This window comes from Equus przewalskii, chromosome 13, assembly GCF_037783145.1.
Source record: "Equus przewalskii isolate Varuska chromosome 13, EquPr2, whole genome shotgun sequence".
Classification (NCBI taxonomy): domain Eukaryota; kingdom Metazoa; phylum Chordata; class Mammalia; order Perissodactyla; family Equidae; genus Equus; species Equus przewalskii.
The window spans coordinates 89,309,402-89,333,579 of record NC_091843.1 but is presented as its reverse complement, the minus strand read 5'-3'; the positions used below and the strand labels follow the sequence as shown (position 1 = coordinate 89,333,579).

The 24,178-nt window shown below is 45.9% G+C and overlaps 2 long non-coding RNA genes across 2 annotated transcripts in view; both read right to left on the bottom strand.

The window, feature by feature from the left end:
* The window catches only part of LOC139075372 (uncharacterized), a 111,581-nt gene that overhangs the window by 10,269 nt on the left and 77,134 nt on the right, over positions 1-24,178 (bottom strand). The gene's annotated exons all lie outside the window — the stretch shown is intronic.
* On the bottom strand, positions 11,561-13,734 carry LOC139075375 (uncharacterized). The gene is made up of 2 exons (XR_011525750.1): positions 12,769-13,734; positions 11,561-12,428 (listed from the first exon to the last, which is right to left on the bottom strand). It is a non-coding gene; the product is annotated as an uncharacterized lncRNA (long non-coding RNA).

Genomic DNA, 24,178 nt, shown 5'->3' with positions numbered 1-24,178 from the left:
TTAAGAAGAAGCAGACGCAAGAAACATTTGCTGCCCTCCCCATCTCTACCAGGAAGGTTCTTAGTCGGGAGACAGCTCTAGACTCTTAGCCAGCCCAGACTGCACCGGAGGAATCCACCTGACGGCCTCCCTACCGCTACCGCAGCCCTTATCTTCCATTGTTTCCCCGCATGTCTGTCTTCCCATGGTTTGCCACGTCTAAAAGCCCAAAGCCATCTTCCTTTGTCTCGTCACTTCTCTACAAATTCATTGTTCTTTAGTTCACACGCTATAAAAGCCCCAGTTCCAACCACCCCTTTGTGTTCCGCATCCCTGAGTTCGCAGTGTGCATACTCGATGCGCAGTAATGCACTGCCGATTGTTTTCCTCTTGTTAATTTGTCCTTTGTCGGTGTGATTTGCAGAGACCCAGCCAATGAACCTGAGACGGGAAGAGGGGAAAAAGAGTCCCTCCCCACAGGCCCCTCATTTTAGAAATGTGGAGAAGGAATCTCGGGATGCAGGAGCTGATACAGGACCTGCCGCATGTCCCCCAGCAAAGGGTGGCCTGGCCGCCAGGCTCCGCCCTCGTGCTGGGCTCTCTGCACTCCTGTATCCCGTGGGAAATGCCACCTCCACATTCAGCTGCTATTTTCCTTCTTCTCTCTGGTCTCACTTCCCATAACCAAAGTAGAATGTCAAAAACACTCTGATCACGACCCAAGGAAGAAATAAATTTGTGTCATGACCAGTATGCGTTCATATAAGGAGCTGACACAGCGCTTACATCTACTAACTGGGGCGCCACGGTATCTTCCATTGTTAGAAAGTGCTGGTTGGGCCCACAACACTGAATTCATGACAGACAGTTTGAAAGAATCACCGACTTCTTAGGAAGTGCCCTCATGTGGGAACCACACAAAAGCAGATGCCGAGCCGGACTTGTGTACAGGTAACAACTCAGGAGGTGAGGGGGTAGGGAAGTGAGGAGGGAAGGGAAAAAAGCCACAGGTCCCTTCTGTAGGCGAATGGGGCTCAATCCCATAGGCCCCGTGAGGAACGTTTAGACGGCACCCCAGAATTATCCCAGCAGAGTTGGGGAACCTCAGGCGCTTATCCGCGGACTCCATTGGCTTTTTGTAGAGGATTTCCCCAGGGACACTAAATCCTAAGACTTCTGCCCTGCTCCTGAGGGCTGAGTGCCCCCTTGGGGCCACAGGAATCCCTCAGGCAGGAAGAAGCCGAGGAAAGCTGAGGGCTGGGTGCCGGAGCTGGGAGGCTGTCCTCGGGCTGGGCCGCCTACCTCGGCGGCAGGTGAACTGGGACGTGGGTGGAGGGACACAGTGGGCATCACAGCATCTGCTACAGAAAGTAGTGTGTTGTCTGAGGCTGTTGTGCCCTCCCCAGAAATCAGCCTGACCAGATTTCAAAATGAAAAAGCCAAAAGATGCCAAGTTAGTAGGAAAGAAAGGGTTAACACAGAGAGATGCTGTTAGACTCAGACCCAGAGAAAATACAAGGCACTCCCTTCTCGTCTTCCACTTAATTGTGATATTGCTGACATGAAGAAAGGCAAGGAGCAAACGAACGGCAGTCTGTAATCAAACGGTGTAGAATGCTGCTGCTTGAAATGTTATGATCTGAAATGTCTATGACAACAAATCCAGACAGTAGTGGTAGGAAGATGTCGCCTACAGATTTTTCCTCCTCTCCTTTGGGTTTTCTACCCAGGCTTCCACCGTGGAAGTCCGACAGCCAGCCGCATCCACGAGGCCTGGGCCGCAGAACGACTCACGGAGCCAAACAGAAGGGACTAGTATTCTCATCATCTAAAAGGACTCTGAGGTCTTGGAGGTTGAAAGGCTCCATGTAGTCAGTAATTGTCATCATAATACAATTACAGCCCAAGAGACAAGTCCCAGGGAAAAGGGGGTTTTCACCAAGGGCGGAGCTCTCAGCTTCACTGATCAAGCACACATTCCAGCTTTCCTGGGCTGACGTGTTCACACCTCAGCATGTGCAGTCCATCTGGAGCACATGGCCAGTGTAGACAGACAGCCTACGGAGCTGCTGGGGAAAAAGGCCTGGCCTCTAGGCTTACTTCTGTCCATAGCTGTGTGACCTTGGACAAGTTGTCCAAGTTCTCTGAACTTGTTTTCTCCAAATTGTGAAAGCACTTTGAAGAATGAGAAAGGGCTGTGTCATAGCCCTGATAAAGGATGGAGACACAATCACATCTTCTCTTGGTTGTATACCTTGGGCTGTCCCACTGTGGTCACCGCCCTGACCCTTTCGTCCTGTCTCCAGTGCGTGCGCTATATAAATAAAAGCAAACATTTGGGAAATGTCCGTTTATTCAAAGGGGATTCTCTTTCATCTATCTCGCTTCAAGCTCCATATCAGAGCTGAATGGTTCTCCTCCCTTTGTCCTTATTTCCATCGTCACTGCCCCCACGCTGCGGTGGTAACTACAGCACGCTGTACACCAACAGCGTACAGAGCACAGAGCACTGTGCTAAGTAGTCAGTGGGAATTCGAGGGCTCACAGTCATGGTTCTCAAGAGGACTTCATTGAAAAGTGAAAATCCTATGTGTAAATAGAGACACAACAGTGTATACTGTGCTAAGGAGCAACTGAGCAGTCAGAACGGTTGGTGCAAGCGGAGGTTAGAAACGTCCTCCTCACAGATAAGGCCAGTACCCTGCGCTTTGAACCCCATTTCCTTCCACATTCTTGGGAACCACACCCCATCAACTATCCTTATCTTTCCAGTATGTACAACCGCCTCCTCTCACTGGATGCTTCCCATCAGATCTTTAAGAGGCTTAAGTATTTTCCATTTAAAACAAAATCCTCGCTGAGCCCCTTCTTGTCCCTCCATTTTTAAGCCAACATCCCAAATGCATCACCCACACTCACTCTCTCCCTTCGTTCCCTCCTCACTCCCTCCTTAGCCCCTTCCAGCCTGCCCGCCACCCTGAAACAGCTGTCACAGGGTGCAGCGGACTTCCATGCCCCGAACTCCAAGGAGAGCTTTACAATCCGCGTCCTCCTTGACTTCTCAGCAGCCTTTGACACTCTGGCTCACTCCCTCCTTACGTTCTTAAAGAAGGTTTTTTATTGACGTAGAATATAATATAGACAAGTGCAAAAATCATGAATATAAATGTTTACAAAGTGAATACGCCCTGATAACCACCACTTCGATAAACAGAACACCACCAGTACCCCAGAAGCCCTCAGTCTCGGTTCCCCTTCGGGATTACTGAGAGGTAACCACCAATAGTGGACGTTGTGGGGTTGCCTCCCAGAAGCCCTCCAGGTCTGAAATATCCATCCCCCCAGCTACTGGGAGTGTCGGTAGCCAACAGCTCTCAGCCTGGTCCCTCTCCAAGGCATCCTTGGGATGAAGGGAGCCAAGTTCACACACCCTCCTGAGGGCGTGCTGCATCCAGTGACTGGCTGGGTGGGGGTATACGGGCCTGGTCCCCTCCTCCCACTTCAACACAACTCGGTTGGGCTGCAGCAGTTCAGAGTCCCTTTCCGGCAGCTGAAGGCTTTGGTGTGATTTCGTCACAGCTCCCCCTCTCTTTGAGCCCTTCCCAGCTGCCCGCCTTCCCTCACAGGCGTATTCTTTACATAAGTGCACGGCAGTATAACAACATTTCTACTGTTGACGGCATTTTAGGTCCTTTCTAATTTCTGGCTCTTGCGGGTAATGCTGCAATGAACACGTGTGGACATCTCTCTTGGTGCACATATGTAAGAGTTGCTGTTGGGTATATCCCTGGACGTGTCATCTCTATCACCTAAGGTGTATTTATGTTTGGTTGTGGTGGACAATGCCAAGGAGTGTACGAAGCATTTGTACCAATTTCTACTCTAATTAGCAGAGCACGAGTTTCCGTTGGATTTGCTCTCTGGCCCTTTACAGAAAAAGTCTGCTGACCCCTGATCTAAGCTGAAGAATGAGAGGAGCAAAGAAAAAGCCCTTGGCCGGAAAAGTACCTGCTGTGTCTTCAAAGACAGCTAAGCAGACCAGTTTGTCTAGGTAGAGGCGACTGGGCAGAAAAATATGGTTTGTATCAGAGGTTGGCAGACTTCTTTTTTTTTTTTTTTACAAGAATTTTTTTTTTTTTTTACTGAGTTAATGATAGGTTACAATCTTGTGAAATTTCAGTTGGACATTAATGTTTGTCAGTCATGTTGTAGGTGCACCATTTCACCCTTTGTGCCCACCCCCCACCCCACCTTTCCCCTGGTAGTCACTAAACTGTTCTTTGTCCACATTTTTAAATTCCTCATATGAGTGGAGTCATACACAGATTATCCTTCTCTAACTGGCTTATTTCACTTAACATAATTCCCTCAAGGTCCATCCATGTTGTTGCAAATGGGATGATTTTGTTCTGTTTGGCAGCCGAGTAGTATTCCATTGTATATATGTACCACATCTTCTTTATCCATTCATCTGTTGATGGGCACTTAGGTTGCTTCCATGTCTTGGCTATTGTAAATAATGCTGCAATGAACATTGGGGTGCATAGGACTTTTGGGATTGCTGACTTCAAGCTCTTTGGATAAATACCCGGTAGTGGGATGGCTGGATCGTATGGTAGTTCTATTTTTAACTTTTTGAGGAATCTCCACACTGTTTTCCATAGTGGCTGCACCAGTTTGCAATCCCACCAGCAGTGTATGAGGGTTCCTTTTTCTCCACAACCTCTCCAACATTTGTTACTATTAGTCTTAGATATTTTTGTCATTCTAATGGGTGTAAGGTGATATCTTAGTGTAGTTTTGATTTGCCTTTCCCTGATGATCAGCGATGATGAGCATCTTTTCATGTGCCTATTGGCCATCAGTATATCTTCTTTGGAGAAATGTCTGTTCATGTCTCCAGCCCATTTTTTGATTGGGTTGTTTGATTTTTTGTTGTTGAGTTGTGAGAGTCCTTTATATATTATGGATATTAAGCCTTTGTCAGATATATGACTTGCAAATATTTTTTTCCAGTTAGTGGGTTGTTTTTTTGTTTCAATCCTGTTTTCATTTGCCTTGAAGAAGCTCTTTAGTCTGATGAAGTCACATTTGTTTCTTCTTTCTATTGCTTCCCTTCTCTCGGCAGACTTCTTCTGAGAAAGGTTTCGGCTCCACAGGCCTCGCTCATGGTCTCCACGGCAGCTGCTCTGCCCTGCTGGGGTGGCTCGAAGCAGCCACAGACAATGAGAAGAACAGGAGGGCGGATAGGTGCCAGGAGGTCTTTCTTCTGGAACACCGAAATTCGAACGTTGTATCATTTTTGCACTGTCACAAAATATTACTCTTCTTTTGACTTTTTCAGCTGTTAAAAATTATACAACCATTTTTATCTCAAGAGGTAAAGAAAAACAGGTAGTGAGCTGGACATGGCCCACAGGCCATAATTTGTGGAGACTTTTTATAGATTGTGGAGACCTAAATAAAAACTCTGAACGTCGTTTGCTAAGCCAAATATTTCAGATTTTTGAGGAAGGGTGTGATGTATACAAAGCGGCATTTTAGGGAAACTGAGGTGGCTGCAGTGTTAAGGATGCTCTGGAGGGAGAGATTAGAGGTGGACAACCAGTCAGGAGGTAGCCTAGACAGACTCGGAGGACCATTGAGGGTCTAGCACATCGTGGTGACAGATGACGTGTAACCAAAGAGATGGGGGCACGCAAGAAGACGTTAGGAAGAAAAAGAAAAGGATCTGATGCCTGACGAGAGAGCAAGAAAGAAGGAAGGATCTGTGCCTGACGCGGGGGCCTAGAGCGCAGGAGACGGGGTGAGCGAGAGTCTGCTGGTAAAATGGTAGACAGACAGTCGGGCTCCGTATTCAGGGCCTGGGCACTGGAGCCAGGGTGCCCGCGTCTCCAACCTGGCTTCCCAACCCACCAGCTGTAATCTCCCTGTTTCCGCCCCTGTAAAACCAGATTACTAACACCACCTGCTTCGTGAGGTTGTTTTGAGGATTAAATGAGTGAATACATGTCAAGCGCTTAGAACAGTGTCTGGCATACCGCACACGCTTGACAAGTGCTAGCTTTTATTATTAATCATGTATCATATATTAATCATATAGTCATTAAAAAACTACAAAATAAAGTAAAAGTTTTAAAGATAGGAAGCAACTTTAGGGGGAAAAGTGCTGTCTGGCTTTAGATGGGTGGGTTCAGCTCAGCCAGGGCGGCAGGCTGATAGAACACTGACCCTGGAGGCTCAGAAAGGCCAAGGGAAGTGCTCAGGACATGGGTGGCGGTCATGTACAGAGAACTTGATTCCACAGGAGCAGATGAGAATGCTGGAGAGTCAGAGGCATGGGTATAAAAACACGCACTGTGGTCAAGGCCTCAAGCTCCAGTTCAATCTCCTCTCTGTCTCTCAGGAGCTTTGAACCCTTGGGAAGACTAGTTCATGTCTCTATACCTCAGTTTTCCCATCTGTAAAATGGGTATAACCATAGTACTTACGATACCGTGTGGCTGTGAAGATTAAAAAAGCCAATGTGAGGCCCAAACGGAACCTAGCACAAAATGAGTTCCGCTAACACCAGTCTCTCTTATTCTGACCACCGTACGTTTGCAGAAACTAGAGAGCAGGGAAGCGCCAGGAAAGGAAGGCCCAAAAGTCACAAAGGAACTCACCCAGCGAGATGGTCCTTGCAGGCCCTTCTCCATCTCCATCCCCACCGCATCACATCAGGGTGACGGAGAATGGGTCTCTGACCGGCTCCTCTAAGATCAATGGGCAAAATCCCTAGCTTCCCACTTGAAGGCACTTGACCTAAATCTGCAGAATAATGATGTCATAGGAGCAGCTCTTCAAGTGGCATTGATTGGGCTGGCTGGAAATCCTCTGATGTGTGTACATAAACCTCCTCCTTAGTGAGGCTCCCATAAAGCCCCCCACTGCTCCTATGTGGTTCAGGCAGGAGGCGAGGGGGCTGCTCAGCATGCGGAGAGAGCATCCGCCCCACCTCCAGCCCTCACGTTTTGTTGCCCCTGCATCACATCCGTCAGGATCTTACACCAGGAAGTCGTGCATCTACTAACCCAGTGACTGAGGGGTATTTCTGTCTAAGCTTCTTAATCTACTGCTTAGAAAATTACTTTGAGTGGAGGCAATTAGTGCCGCATACCTTTGAGGAGAAAATTGCAGCCCAGCCCCTCCAGCCGCATGGCTCAAGGATTTCCTCAACGCCCGGCCCACCCTTCTCTTTTCTTTTGTTCTTAGCCCCTATTCAAACAACCTGGGCCCTTTAAAGTTCCGAGACATCTCCTGGAGCCACATTTAGAATTCACTGAAGCAACAGCTCCCAAAGGAGAAAGCTTGGGCGTGAGGAAAGTCAGTGACAATCTCCTGAAATAGCACTGGCTTCAGGAAGGTCTTCCTTGTCCTGACTAACTGGTAAACCGTGTGCTTGGGTTTTTGGGGTGTGTTTGTGTTGGAGTCAGATAGAGATAGGGTGCCCCGGCAGGGAGTGGAGATTAACTTAGAAAACCTTTTCTTAAAATTTTCTTAGTAGTCACAGCCTCTCTCATGTCTTGTTTATCATTTCTGGAAAAGGCGGAGTGGAAATCTCTAATGGGTGGGCCAAGTAAAAATCACTGCCTGCCAGGGAAGCCGTAGGCACACAGCCGTCTCCGTCAGAGGCCACCCCCGGAAGGGGCTCCAGGCCCTGTGGAAGGCAGTAGGTGTGTCTTCTCTGCCCGTGCAGGTCACAGTGCTGCCCCGGCCCTGCTGTCTGACCCCCGCAGCACAGGCACACCGGGAAAGCACTGCGGCCGCCCACCCCCACGCTGGCCGACTGTGTGGCAAAGGGCTGTTTGTGCACCTGGATGCCACACGGTGGGCAGCGGACTTGCAGCTCGTGCCTCAGGGCCCTTCTCGGCTGTTCTCAGCACCAGACTCCAGGGTCGCTGGCTGTCATGGTTTATAAGAGACAACGGTCCCCCTGAGACATGTCCTCCACCCCAGATACATGGTGGACACTCGGGTGGCCCCTTTCCCTTCACACAACTTGGGAGATGGGTCTTGTGGTGTCACAGTCATCTGGACCTTTGAGGTGGCAGGCCCGGGCCCCCTGGGGTTGTAGAGGATGTGAGCAGGGCCCAGAAGGCACCACAGTAGCAGGCTCTTTGACGACTCTGGATAGAGCCCAGCAGGTCCGTCCTCCGAGTGACCCTACCGTGTGAGGTCAGTGGGCATATTCTCTCCTCCTGCCCACATTCCTTGCCCCTGTCCTGAGGCTTGTTTCAGAGACCTTGATGTTTTGGTACCCGGTCCCTGGGATTGTGAAAAACCATACTCTTTCAGCCCTGTCTTTTAGCATAGAGAGAGTCTGGGCTAAAAGGAGACTCCTGAGAGTCAGTCTCTAGAGATTTATGCTCTTAGAATGCCGTATTTATTAAAGGAGAGAGCATAAAGGTGTCCTCTATCTCCAGGTGGAGACTGCAATTGACTTGTAATCCATAAGAAGCGCAGCCTTAGTGAGCGGAACAACCTTTCCTCCCCTGACGGATTATTGCGTTTCTGGAAATCAGCGGGCCCATTGTGCTAACAGGGCCTGGTCTGGATTCTGTAACGCTCGGACGGGTTTCCTCAGTGGAGGCCTTCAGTCCTACAATTGAGTCTCCCATGGACTCCCCGCCCCGACACCAGCTCTCTCCCTCATAAATCCGCCACTGCTTTGTCTGAAACACAGCAGGTTTGCTTTCGTCTTCACTGGAGTTTGAAGTGGGAGGTTGCAAGGGCAAGGTCTGGACTCTAAGAGTAAGTATAAGTTATAATTACATTTCTTCATGTTATGCCTTTGATTATGCTTTGATTTGATGGATTGCATACCCCCTACTGCACATACCAGGACGCTTTCGACAAAACTAAACACCCATATTTCTATTAACCTTCCCAGTGACTTCCCAGAAATACTTTTGAGAAGTCTCCCCATGTTCCGTGACAGCCTGGCTTGCTAAAATCTTACCTCCAAGCCACCACATTACTAGTGAGAAACACTCTCTAGACACCTTGTGGCGCTTCTCTTCTAACAGGGAGTCTGTGGAGAGCCACTGGTGTGACAATAGTGAGTGAGCCGATCACTTGCTTTATTCAGCTACCAGAATGGCCTGATGGCTGCCTCCTGGAAGCGCTTCTCCTTTGACTGCACGGATGAACACGGAATCAGCAATTTATTGGAGCTTGTGTAGTGATGACCTCAGGGTCATAGTTTCTGAGTCCAGCAGCCACTTCCTTGTTATAGGACCACAGATAAATTTCCTTCCTGTCTCAGTTTTCTTGACTGTAGGATGGCAAGCACAGAATTCCATTTATGCCCCAAAATCGCCAGTCGATATTCAGGACTGGTAGGCTGGGATAACTATGATTAAGAAACACTCAATAAAGTTGATAACAATAATTATTATTCCTAGCCTTCTCTTGCCTCAAGTTGATAGACATGGAATATTTTGTTTTAAGGGCTGAAGGTAGAGGCAAAAAATTGAGAGTGGTTTTGAGGTTTTTGGGGGGTTTTTTTGAGGACGATTAACCCCCTTGAGCTAACATCTGCCGCCAATCTTCCTCTTTTTGCTGAGGAAGACTGGCCCTGAGCCAACACTCATGCCCATCTTCTCCCACTTTATATGTGGGATGCCTGCCACAGCATGGCTTGACAAGCAGTGCAGATGTCCACATCCGGAATCCAAACCCATGAACCCCAGACCACCAAAGTGGAACGTGCAAACCTAACTGCTATGCCACTAGGCTGGCCCCTGTTTTTGAGTTTTTTAATGCCCCGATCCTGAGAGAGCATGGAGAGACAGGTCACATGGAGGAGGGACTACCGTCTGTCCCCCATCCCTCCTCTTAGGCTGGTTTGGGCCTCCCTGGGGAGTGGGGTTCATACAGCAAGTGATGAAGCTGGATTTCTGAGAGACTTTGTGAGACTCTGGGCAACAACAGGCTGCTTTAGGCCCAGGAGCCCTTGAGCTAAAGGGAGAGCCATACTCCCCATTGCCTGGCCCCTCTGACACCTTGAAAACTGACGGCAACATTGGCGATAGGAAGACAGCGTGACAAGTGAATGAACACGGCCATTTTCATAGGGTACCAGCAGGGCGAACAGTAGGAGAGGAAGTGGAAGGTACAGCTGAGCAGAGGGGGCGTCCACAGCATACACTGAGGCAGGAACTATGGCTCTCACACTCTTCCCGAGAAATGGGAGAGGCTCTTTAGGAACACCAAGAAATACCTAGGAAAAGGACACTTTAAGGGGACTGAGCAAAGTGGGAAAACTGGAGACTGTTCATAAGCAAAGTGGGGAGACAACACTCAGGTTGTTGATGTCATTGAGATTCATTTGTAGCTGCAGAAAATAATACATCAAAATTGTTTTAAATATTTTTAAAATAAACAGAAACTAATCATAAATGTGTGGGTTTCTTTCTGGGCTTTAGTCTGTCCCGTTTTGCTGTATGTCTGTATTTATCCCAGTACTTCACTATCTGGTCTACCATAGCTTTAGAGTAAGTCTTAAAGTCCAGTAAAATAAGACCTCAAAAATGTGTGGGGGTTTTTTCCCCACAATTGTTTGGGCTAATCTAGGTTTCTTGCATTCCCATATAAATTTTTGAATCTACTAGTCAGTTTCTGTTAAAAAGCCTTCTGGGATGTGGGTTGAATTTGGCAAAAGTGCAAGGTAATTCAGGGAAGAAAGCCTAGTCTTTTCAACAAACATTGCTGGAACAATAGGATAGTTACATGAAAAAAACAAACACCTCAATCCTTATCTCACCATATACAAAAAATTAACTTGAAATGGATCATATAAAAGCTAAAACAATAAAACTTCTAGAAGAAAACATGGAAATCTTTGTGACCCTGGGTTAGGGAAAGAATTCTTAAACAAAACATAAAAAGCAGAAACCATAAAAGAACTAATCGATAAATGGTGCTTCATCAAGATTTAAAACTTTTCCTCTTTACTGAGACATTCTTAAGGAAATGAACAGGCAAGCCACAGACTGGCAGAAAATATTTGTAAAACATCTATCTGACACAAGACTCTTAGAACTCAATAATAAGAAGACAAACAACCCAATAAAATAAATGGGCAATAAAGTAAATAATAAGTTGGACACTTTCCCGAAGAAGATGTAGGAACAGCAAATAAGTACATGAAAAGATGCTCAATGTCATTAGGCACTAGGGAAATGCAAATCAAAACTAATGCTAAGTTACCACTCTACATCCACTAGAATGGCTGAAATTAAAGACTAACCAATACCAAGTGTTGTCAAGGACGTGTAGCAACTGGAACTCTCACACATTTCTGCTGGGAACGCAAAATGATAGAGTTATTCTGGAAAACAGTTTGAGCAGTTTCTTATACTCATAGATGTAACCCAGCAATCCCATTCCTAGATATTTACCCAAGGGAACTGAAAATGTGTATCTACACAAAGCCTTGTAACAATCACTTTCCAATGTAAGAAGGATATCTTACTAATATTTGTTCTGCTATTTTTTGAACGCTAACATTTTTCTTTAAATAATTTTACTTTTAGTATTTTGAGCGACTTTGAATTTTTTATTCTTTCTCCCTTTCTCATCTTTCTTGAAACTTAGAATACATAAATGGAACTCTTCCATCGATATTATCATGGACTGTTAAAAGGTATTATGATTCTAGAAGGATTAGAATAGGGAGTTCAGACTCCAAATTGATACAGACTATTTCTAGGTAACACATCCTGCCACCAGGACCCTGAGAAGATTCTACGTTTTTTAGATTATGTGTGTGTGCTGTCATCTTTGGAACCCCTTGAAATGTTAATGAGGCAATTATGATTCTCGCTCCCTTTGATTGTTCTTTCAGATTACTTTTACATGCAGACTGTCTTTACATGTCTAAATATTTAACCACATCGATGGAGCCTTCTTTTAGTTTTTTCCTGACCGTTCGCTTCTCTGTAGCTACAGATCTTGACCCCTGACATCTTTATGTGTAGAGAACAATGGTCGAATCCGCAGTCATCACTCTTCGGTTTAAGAGGCGGTCAGACAGGACAATGAGCTAAGAGTCAAGGTGACAAAAGAATTGAAGGCTGCAGTGGGCCCTCCTCACAAGTGAGTGGACTTGATTCTTGCCTACTGGGACGTGAGGCATCTGGGGCTACTTCAGGAATGGCAGCAATTTTCCCCTAAAGCAACTTTGATCTTGTTGCCCCTCTCTACTCTTGGTCATTAACTGGAAAGATGGAGACCAACTCCGAGGCTGCCTCTTATCAGAGAGCAACTACTTACTGTTTAAAGAAATCTCCTCCCATTGTTCTCTTTTCCTGGAAGACCCCATCCTCCCAACTCCCCTGAGAGGAGCTCCAGCTTCTCACTGTCAACACTGTTTACTCCAGCTGATGCCTCACCAAGAGGAATGCCTTTGAAACAAATAAACAGAGACCAGAGGACAAAAATGAGGGTCTTTGGCTGCAACTTCCTCAAGGAATAATTCCCCTCTGCCTTCCCACCCCAGGGCAATCCCAACAGACATGGGGTTTCCCATGGCTTTAGGAAATTCCTTAAAAGGGGAGAGAGGGCAATTATGTATAATTTCCATTGTATCTAGTCACAAAAAAGTAATTGTGATTCCCACTCTTTCTTTCCTTTTAAGCTTTTAACTGTTAATAGTGGCAATTAATATGAATTTGCCACAACAATGACATTTTATGCTTCATTCTTCTGGAAACAACCAGTTTATTAAGGGTTAGGCCTACTTACCTCCTAGTGGAGTCTGTGGGGGTTCTTCGGATGAGGAAACCCTCCAGAATCCTCATGCTTCCCCATAAGCAAGGATCAAAGCAAGAATTCCATGGCCTCCTTTTGACTTCCGTGCCTGAAACTATAACCTGAGCAGAGCCATCATTCATTCACATTCTCTCCCCATATGTCTGCGGTTTAGAGTCTGTCATCTACAAGGTTTAGAGATTTGCGTGATTTTATTGTATTTTCAAAAATTAAGAGGCCAAATTCCCGAAGAGCAATTACTGAGACTTGTTTAAGAGTCCCTCACCTTAGGAAAAGAAATCGCCAGCACACTTGTTCAAACAAAACATGTGCCAGTTTTCTTTATTTTATAATCTTATAAAAATGTTTTACTTACACCATGGGATTCTGAACATGTTTATGAACATTTCCCAACTGTTTTGAAGTCCCGAGCTGGGAGCCCCGTCACTGTCAGGTGATGAGTTGGGGGGCGTCAATGGAGGGCACAATAGCACCGTGTCACCTTCCTCTTCTCTTCCCACTCCCCGGGACCCTGGCTCTCCAAGACTCGCTGTGACCTTGGCGCGTCTGGCTAATTCTGAAGACCAGTTTTGATTTATGAGGCTCTCCCAGGGCAATGTTTTACCACGAGCTGCCTGCGTGGCCATCAGCCCAGTCGTTTTCAGGGGGCTTTCCCACCTGCTCTCCCTCGTTTCCCACAATAACAAGAGGGTGGTGGGTCATTGGCACAAAGTGTGAGAGACTGGGATGGTCTATTAAGTCCAATTTTCTAGTTAACAGAAATTGATCTCCCATACTGTCTCATCAATCAATAAAAATTTAGTGAGGGCTTCCCAATTTTTCAGAGTTAGTACTCAGTAAAACACCTTTAAAATAAAAAAGTGTAAGGAGCAAGATTTACTTATCTTCTGATGATTCAAAAACTATGTCAGAACCCTGCGGCATTTCAGGCTCCTTTTGTCGAAGCTCCATTCTCCCTGTTCTTAGCATCGGCTGTGGAAGCACGCAGTGCTAGATTATTCTAGGAGTTAATTCATGCACACATTCGTCAAGCTCAACATGGTATGCAGAATTGCAGCAGGCCCCCAACAAATGATAGTGTGTGCTTACCAAACAGATACACATGGCAGTAATTATTCAATTTACAGAGCATTCGCCTTTAGAATTCCTTTGCATGGCATTTAAAGACTAAAGTAATTTACGTAATTTCAAATTACACCTATAGTTTTATGAACATACTTATGGCACCTAGATTCCCCTTTCCCTCCCTCCAATATAACCACACACACACACGCACACACACACATCCCTATGCACACATGTTCCAACTTCCCTCTCAAGCAGTGGAGTCTTAAGAATAAAATGAAGAAGGGTCTCATTGCCCTTCTGGGGTGATTCTGGCTTCCTCCTAGAATCAAAACACACTTCACAAGGTCCTTTAGATCACCTAGTCCAAACTTGTATTACGGATTGGAAACTGAGGCCCAGAGAAGTTAAGTGATTTGGCTGGCAGTCACCTACGTAGCAGAGCTGGGACTAGAACCCAAGCGATGAGCCTCACATCACAGCTGCTGCTCTTTCCACTAAGTTCTGTTCCCACACCTGGGAAGAGAAGTGTTTCTTTATTTAGAGACCTACAGAGAGGACAAATTTACAGCCTGCCTGAGAAACGCATTTCCCAGGTTCAGTAACGCACACTCTCACTGAAGCCTTCCCCTAGCTTAATCTAATCGGAATTGCCCATATTACAGGAAAAACGTCATGTCCGGATGGAGGTGGGTGAAGGTCATCACTATTTAATGCAACATACTGCTTATTCTACCTAAAATGGTTAGTAACCTAATTTTCTAGCTAGGTTTTTGGTTTGTGTGTTTTTTTAACAAGACTGAATATTTTAAATTCCTTCAGCTCTGTCTCAAAACCCTATGTTTTATTCTTTAATTATCTTCATGGATTCCTCAGAACCCATCCTATGTAGTTAGCTTCTCTCTTGAATGGTGCAGCTCAGACTGAAGCGCGAGATCGTAGACAGGCCCTGCCCCGTGCCCACCTCTGAAGAGAGGGAGTACAGGCTTGCTAACAATTCCAGCTGTTTCATTTTACAAAATTTTAGTACTTCCCTTTGATAAGAAGAAAGTTCCCGAAGGATTAAATCATTCCCTGTTCTAGGCATGTGTGCTAAGGCAGCCATGTATTGGGCGCTAGGAGGAGAAGCATACAATTTTCATCATTACAACTATTGTTGAAACAAACTTTATTTTTAAACTAGTTAACATATGACTTCTTAGAGGCCTGATTGGTCTTTTCTTTGAGGTGGAAATATTTGTCACAATCTTGTTCTGCTGCCCAATAAATCAAAATGTTGAGCCTCTTGTAATAAAAATAGTTGCTTTGAAGTATAACCTTAAATGTCTAATTTCCTACTCGCAATAATGAGGCTTTATCCAGCCATTCGGGCAGACTGGGTTTTCTTTTCTTCTGCCCTTTTGTTTTTCTAACATGTGGGCTGTCTAATGACAGGATTTTGTACTCCAGATGTTTTGGTGAGAGAAAGCAGTAAGCGACGGGTACACATCTCAGACTTTCATACCACCCAAGTGCTGTTATGTCACTGGCCAGCGTGAGCCTATCCAGACCATCTCCACCGCGGCCCCCCTTTTATTTAATGTTGCTAACCCTTTAGTCATCAACACAAAATAGCAGAAATTCTTTTACGCAGCTATTATTACCCAGACATCCGAAGAAGGGGGAAAGAATCTAAAACCACACAGAAGTTAAAACCCATGTGGTTTTAATAAGAAGAAAAGAAAGAGATGGTTTAATTAAGTAACGAGACTAGACTCCCTGGTGGTTAATAAGGTAATTTGCCACATGATTAAAGGTAGATGCAAGTGGAATTTCTGGGGTAACGTTATCACTCCAATGGGTGCTTTGGGGAAGCTGGGATTGTCTGTGACTTGAATACTATGACTCTGGAAACAAGAGAAGAGCAACAGCAAAGAGTAGCTTTGGAAATTCTTCCAGCATTATCTCAATCTTTTCAAAAAGTCGGAGGCAACGGAAGACCGGATGGGAGACTGCAATCCAGCCACAGGGGGTCCCATTTCAGGTGCCCCTCTCTGTGCTCTCAGCACCAGCGGGACCCCAGAAGCCCCGGGATGCTCTCAAGGGGACAGAGACCAGGTCCTGCTGTGGCGGTCCTCTGGAATGGCTGAAGTGCTGCTGAAGGTTTGACCAACTGAAGCCCCCAGGACACCAGCTCGGTTAAGTCACGCTTCCCTTTGTTCACTCCCCATCGACCTTCCTGCTTCTGCCTCTCTTCCCTCCCCATCACATCGGCATGTCGCCAGTGCCTCCTGAAGCTTTTTGTCTCCCTGAGGACTTCTCTTTCTCAGCTTTGCTCCATATTCTGGTGACAGGGCCTGATGCAGACCGCCTGAAGCCTCTGCTGCTGGATAAACAGTGAAAGCTGCGCAAGTGCTGGCAACAAGGGGGACACTTGTTCCAAGCGCCCTGCCGGAGGTCCGTGTCCTGAGAAGCTGAACTGGCTTCTCCAGGTCCGGGCTCCTGCCTGCTGCGGTCTGGGTGACCCTAAGGAGCCTCACTGCTTCTCACCTGCGGAATAGAGGCACTCTAATGCAAAACATTCTGTAAACTCCAAAGTCAGATTGCTGTCACCATCTTCCCTCCCCAACGTCCTCCAACCGCCCCAGGGGGCTTCTTGTCGGCAAGAAGGTCCTGCAGCTCTGATAGCCTAGAATTCTTCAAGCATTCTTTTATTCATTCATGTTTTCAACAAATATGTATTGAGTTGGGGCCATGATAGTGACTAGGAATGCAAAGCCCCCGCCCTTAGAGCCTCCTTTCTAGGAGAGTGACAGACAATAAACAAGAAGACAACCAGGAGCATTAGAAAGTATAATAAATGGGCTGATGGAACGGGGAGTCAATGAGGCAGGAGCTGCTTTAGACAAGGGGTCAAAGAAGACCACTTGGATGTCAGGCTTCTCAACTGTGACGCAAAGGGTAAAAAGAGCCAGCAGCATGAAGAGCAGTAAGACACCCATTCCAGGGAAAGCATGGGGACATCAAGTGTGCAATAGCTTGGGTGGCGAAGGAACAGAAAAGCAGCCAGTGGACCTAAGACAATGTGACGCCTGAAGATGAGGTCAGAGAAAAAGGCAGAGGCAAGGTCATGGCCATAAGTCATAAGTGCAAATTTTATTCCAAGCACAAGGGGAGCTATTAGAGGCACTAAGCAGGAGTGTGACATGATCCGATGTACATTGTTAGAATATCACCTGGGCTGATGCATGGAGGATGGATTTTAAGGGCGCAAGTTGGAAGAAAGATCAAGAAGGGAATACTGAAGTAATCCACATGGCACTGAAGGTGACTTGGACAGGGATGATGACGATGGAGAAAGAAAGGAGTGGGGAAATTTGAAATACAGTTTTGAAGTAGAGCTGAGAGGACTTGTGGGGGGTCTGGGTGTACATGGAATGCACGTTATCAGGACAGACCCGACCATGGGCACAGTGGAGGTGGAGGGAGGAGGAAGCGGGAATTCCGAAGAAGGAGGCTTTCTATTTATGACTGTTCTTCCCCAGGAAAACTGTGTTTGTGAACCTCTCAGTTAGCCCCTCCATATCTTTTGATGCATAGGGAGAAGGGACATCTCTAAATAAACCATGTCCTGACCACATATGGCTGGGTAAATGAAAATCAATATATCGATTCCCTTGAAAGGGCACAGGAAACCAAGACGTGTTCCAGACACAAAGTGGTCTGGTTTCAGGCTGACCCACAGACGCCTCAATTCAATTACTGTAGGCTCTATCCGGCCAGAACTTAACTCAGACGTCTTAAAGCCACTCGGGCTTTTCCTAGACACCCTAAAGTCAAACAACTACAACTGGAAAAACACGACAACGGGAGCCTGCTGCTCATTCTCTCTCTCTCAACTTTTTATTTTGAAATAATTACAGATTTACAGGAAATTGCAAAGATATGACAAAGAGTTCCCATGTACCCTTCACCTAATTCTCCCAGTGGTTACATCTTGCATAACTAAAATGCAATATTAAAACCAGGAAATTAACATGGGTACAATGCAGTGTATAGTTCTACTACATGTGATTGCGTCCGTAGATTTCTGTAACCACCATCACAATCAAGACACGGATCACCACAGAGATCTGCCAGTGCCAGTATCTTACTAGTTTGAGTGAAGTGTAGAAATCTCAGCTCTCCTTAAGTCCCTTTGCCCCCCCACCCCCGCCACGATTTACAATATAATTGTCTCAAATGTTTCCTCTACATGCATTGAAATCCACATCAGGCAATGTTACGCTTTTTGCTTGGATTGAAAAATACAATTTAAGAAGTAATAATATATGAAAATAATATCAGATAAATATAAGAAAACGAGGAGAAGGAAAGTCTATTGTATCTACTCACGTTTTTACTCTTTTCATTTTTCTTTCCTCCTTCCAGACGTTCCAAGATTCCCTCCTTCATCGTTTCCTTTCTGTTTCAAGAACTTCCTTTAAAGAGGCTTTTAGGGTAGGTCTGCTGGTGACAAATTCTTAATTTTCCTTCATCTAAAAATGGCTTGATTTCCCTTCCTGAAGGATAGTGTCACAGGATGTAGAATTCAGAACTGACAGTTATCTTCTTTCAGCTCTTGAAAAATGTTGTGTGACTTCTTTCTGGCCTCCGTGGTTTCTGATGAGTAATCCCACTGTCACTCAAATTGCTTTTCATCTGTAGGTAAAGTGGCATTTCTCTCTTGTTCCTTTCAAGATTTTTTGGGTTTTTGTCTTTAGTTTTCTTTTTTTTTTCTGCTTTTTCTCCCCAAATCCCCCCAGTACATAGTTGTATATTTTAGTTGTGGATCCTTCTCGCTGTGGCATGTGGGATGCTGCCTCAACATGGCCTGATGAGCAGTGCCATGTCTGCGCCCAGGATCCGAACCACGAAACCCTGGGCCTCCTAAGTGGAGCGCGCGAACTTAACCACTCGGCCACAGGGCTGGGCCCCAGGCTCTGGTTTTCTGATGCCTGATTATAATATGTCTTGGTGTGGATTTCTTTGATCTATCCTGTTTGAAATCCTCTCAGCTTCTTGAATCTATATGTTTCCAATTTTGCCGTAGTTGGGAACTTTTCAGCCATCATTTCTTTGAGTACTTTTTCAGCCCCACCCTCTTTCTTTTCTCTGATGCTCTGATTACATACATGAATGTCAGATCCTTTGTTACAGTTCAGCAGATCCCTGAAAGGTTCTGTTCATTCTTTCCTTTTTAGTCTAGATTCTCTCAATTGCTCAGATTGGGTAATTCCTATTGTCCTCTCTTCAAATTCATGGATTCATTTCTCTGTTCTCTCCATTCTGCTGTTGAGCCCCACTAAGTTTTTTATTTCATTATTGTATGTTTGGCTTCTAAAATTTTCACTTGGTTCTTGTTTGTATTTTCTTTTCTTGCTAAGACTTTCTATTTTTTCACTATTTCAAGTACGTTCATAATTGCTTGTCAAAGCATTTTTATGACAGCTGCTTTAAAATCCTTGTTAGATAATTCCGACAGATGTGACATCTCAGTGTTGCTATCTGCTGATTCTTTCTATTCTCTTTTATAAAACTTTTTACTCATGACCCCATTGTCAGAGTGACATGACCATCCCTTGCTTCAAGGACAAGTGTTTTTGCAAGTTTCCTGTGAGCCCCAGGAGATTTTGGTCTATGTTATTTTGGTTGCGAAACTCAAGCACTTCACGGCAGTTAGAAGCACAGCCTTCGGGGTCTGACACACTCAATTTCAAGCTTGGTTCTACCCCTTACCAGCTCTGTGACCTTGGACAAGTTATTTAATGAGCCTCAGTTGCCTCATCTGTAATGGGATGTGAGTACATTCCTTACAACATTTGTGGGGGAGGGGAGGGATGGGAAGCGACAGAGATGATATTTTTGTAATTGGTTCAAATTATTCCACAATAGTTGAGGAGTGAGAATATTTAAACAAAAATTTATTATGAAAGCTAACACATGCAGGATAGTATATAAAACATACATGTACATTTCAAAATAAAGTGAACCCCCACAGTCAAACAGTAGACTAGCCCTGGTCAAGAATCAGGACATCGCCAGTACCTTAGAAGGCCAGACTTACCAAGTAAAAATACAGGAATTGAGTTTCAGATAAGCAATAAATGATTTTTTTTTCAAGTATAAGTTTGTCCCATGCAACATTTGGGAAACACTTTCACTAAAATACTCTTTATTGTTTATCCGACAACCACATTTACCTCAATGTCCTGTATTTCATCTTGCAGTTCTACTTAGAAGGCTATCCCGTCCCCTCACCACCCTCCCTCCCATGGGACTTCCCTCGTCATTATCCTTTTGTTTTTCCTTATAGTTTTACCACTTGTGTATTGATTCCAAAATATAGCATTCAATTTTGCCTGTTTGGGGCTGTCATGGGTTTTTGTTGTTGTTGTTGCTTTACTTTTTCCTAAATTGTGTCAAATCCAGATGCAACTCTCCACCCACCAGTGCCATGAGCAGTCTAGGATCTGTTATCTTTTTACCATGTTTCCCGTTGACCTGGTAATCCAGGAATAGTCAAGGAAATCAAGGGGAAAGGCCTCAGGCTAGCAGTCTACTCTGAACACCTCAGGATGCTTCTTGCCACCCTCACACAGCCTTGTCATAGGCAGGTGGCCATACTCCCTTCACGACTAGCTGGCCTTGGGGACTCATTACTTTTGGATTCCAGCAGCCACATGCTACCCTGGGCCATTTCCTTCCAAGCTCCAGCAACTTCTAGAGTGCTGAGCACATGTGGGCTAAGGTTTTACCACTCTTGGAAGGCACCAACCACCCTTCCATGCTTATCCTGACTCCTGGGGAACTCCGCTCTCCTCTCCTGAGCCCTTCCTTCTCACCCTTAGAAAGGAAAACCATATCTTCCTATCCTTTGGCTTCAGGAGGAGGTTTAGTGGCTCTAGGGAAAAAGTGCTGGTTGATTTGGGCAGCCAATGGCCCATCGCCACCAAAGAGCTAGTTTATCTTTCCCGAGGGAGAGAAGGCTTGGCCTTTGGAAAAGCAGTTGTGGCCTCCCATCCCCAAGGAATGAAGAGCTTGCCTCTTCTGAGCAGCAGAAACAAATAATGTAGTCTTATTTGCATATTCTGCTACACTAGAGTCTCAAAACTTTACATAGAAAGCCCACATCTCAACGTCTAGAAAATAATGAGAGTCACTAAAAATATAGCTAGTATCATTTTTTTGTATGATCTTTTCGTGAGCACCAGACTTTTCTCCCCAAGGTGCAGAAGGCCAGAGTCTTGCTTTCAAGGCCCACCCACGGCAAAAGACACTGCATCCCCTCTTTCACAAACTCACTTCCTTTTTTAATTCAGATGCAAACTAGCAAACAGTAACATCAAATACATCCTGGAAGGGGAAGACAAGCAGTGACAGGGCAGCCTGAAGGGCAGGATGCGGGCAAGGAAGGGAAGGCTGCCTCACCCTCCTCACCTTGATGGGTAGGGAGTCAATGGGCTGTCTGTGTGCCAACAAGGGTCTCAGGTCTCTCCTCCCACCTGGCAGGCGCCTCCTCCCCAGCTACCTCTCTGAGTCTCTGCCCAGCTGAGCCCCATGAAACAGCTACAGAGACAGAGTAGGGAAGAGAACCTGCCTGGCCAGCCCCCAGGGAGAGCCGGCCCAGTCAATATTTGTTGACCACTACGTTGACTACCATCTGTCAAAGCTGATGACACACACAAGGGCAAATAAGTCAACAAATTGCCTGGCTTGTATCTGACGAGGATCAAGGCCATTAAGAAATAAGTCAAAGAGCTGGGCTACAGTCCATCTTAACAAAAGGCCTAACATCCCACATCTGCAAATAAGAAATCTTCCTAAAACTGGGGGCGAGCGCTGACCCTGCCCTACATCGTCTCTGTTTGGCAAAACTTAATAGTGGTGTCTTTTAAAGTAGGGACTTTGGTCTCACAAGGTTTCTGGTGTTGTCATCAGACACTGGATTGCCAGGTGAGGGACCCATCTCCAAGCCTCCGTCCGAGTCAACGCCCTTCGGGTTTGCACATCACATCTGCACCCATGTTAGGAGAAAGCAAGGCGCACAAGGGCTCTCTGGGCAGCCTGACTGCTGAACTGCGGCACCTAGACTGCAAGTCAAAAGTGCTTCTGGAGCAGCAACCCGGCATGACAGGCACTGGGCTGGCAGGACCCATGTGGCTTTACAGATGAAGATCATTTTGGTGCGTGTAGGAAGACGTTTCTTCCACGTATGTTGAACTGGCCTTATCCACCAGTCTACATGTTTGTTAGTCACACCTCATATGATTTCAGACCTGTTCGAGGTTCCAAACAGCTTGTCTAAAGAAGGCCACTGTCACACCAGGCAATGAGGACTCAACAGAAAACACCATGGCGCCATTCCAGCAGTTTTAATGAGAGATGCCACTCTTGTCTGACAGACGGCAGGTAGCATTTTGTTAAGAAAAGTTCAGATTATTCACAATAGCCAAGACTTGGAAGCAACCTAGGTGCCCATCAAGGGACGAATGGATAAAGAAGATGTGGTATATATACACAATGGAATACTACTCAGCCAAAAGAAATGATGAAATCCGGCCATTTGTGACAACATGGATGGACCTTGAGGGTATTATGCGAAGTGAAATAAGTCAGAGGGAGAAAGTCAAATACCATATGATCTCACTCATAAGTAGAAGATAAAAACAACGACAAACAAACACATAGCAACAGAGATTGGATTGATGGTTACCAGAGGGGAAGGGGGGAGGGGAGAGAGCAAAAGGGGTGATTAGGCACATGTGTGTGGTGATGGATTATAGCTAGTCTTTGGGTGGTGAACATGATGTAATCTACACAGAATTCGAAATATATTACGATGTACATCTGAAAGCTATATAATGTTATAATCCAATGTTATTGCAATAAAAAACAAATTTTAATTTTAAAAAAAGAAAAGTTCGGGAATTCTATCTCAGTCAAATTGGCCAAAGAGGAAGAAGAATTTTGGGCCCCCGGCCACTCATTTGTGGAGCGGAAAGTCCCTTGCTGGGGCTGGAAGGTTTCCCTGGAGCCAGACACTCTGCGCTGACCTCCCCGTGTGTGGGCCAAGGGAGGAGCGGGAAGAGCTCCGAGGAAGGACTCTACAGGACCCCGCCAGGCCAGCCTGGGGACTAACATCTGTGGAGCACTTACCAGTTCACAAAGTCCTCCACACCCATTATCTCCACAGCCCCGAGGTCTGTGACAGTGTCCCATGAGGCTGAACGAGGCCGCGTGACAACAGAACACACAGCTTCAAGGGCAGGGGTCCATCTGGAACACAAGTCTTCTGAGTCCGTATCTCCTGCTTCTTTTTGTTTCCCTTCTCATTACAAATGTATTACCAGTTCATGGAGAAACTTCAGAAAGTACAGAAAAATAGGAAGGAGGAATAAATCCACACTAAGACCACTCAGAGGCAGGCACTATTTACATTTTGCTGCATTTTTCTACTAACATTTACCCATGATCATCGCAGAAAATTTGCAAAGCACAAAAATGCATGAAAGTAAAATCTGAAATCACACCGATTAAATTAAGGTACATTTCCTTGCGATCATTGGCAATAATATTTCCTTGTCTGTACACTCTGCTTCGAGTAAGGATCAGACCAGCCACACACCCTACCAGGTCTTCCCAAGGCCGCTCCAGTGGTCCTGCTGACAGGTGGGCTTGTGTGTTACACAAGACCCCCCTTTCTCCAAGCCTCAGCGCTGTGTTCGCAACTTCCCAGCGTATCTCATGTCTGCTATTGAGTAATCCTTGTGATCTCTCAGTCCTCTGAACTGTTTCCACCTCTGAAAACTCACTCGACGTTCATGCTCTCCCTGCCACTCCTTCTGTGAGAATCCAAGGCCCCAGCTGGTCCCCGTCCTCTCTCTGTTTCCCCAGCCAGGCAGTGCTCTGGCAGACACGGAGGGGAAGCTGCTCTTTCTCATTCTCTGAGATGTTCTTGGATTTGCTGGGTCTCCCAGGGCAGCACTTCCCAAACATCAATGAGTACACAGATCACCTCGATCGTGTAACAATGCAGGTCTCAATTCATGAGGTCTCGAGTGGGTCTAAATGCTCCCAGGTGGGCTGACGTGCAGGGCTCCGCACCACACTTTGAGTAGCAGGCCCTTGCGTTCCTTTGTGAAGACAGCCTCTCCACTTAGGCCTTAGAGCTCTGCCCAAGGACTCAGGTGTGTCCTCCTCTGTCTTCCTCGTCACACTTGTCTCCTTTTTCCCTTCTCTTTCCCCTGTTTGAATAAACTGATACAGATACATGCCTGCTGGCAACCCACTCCTTCAA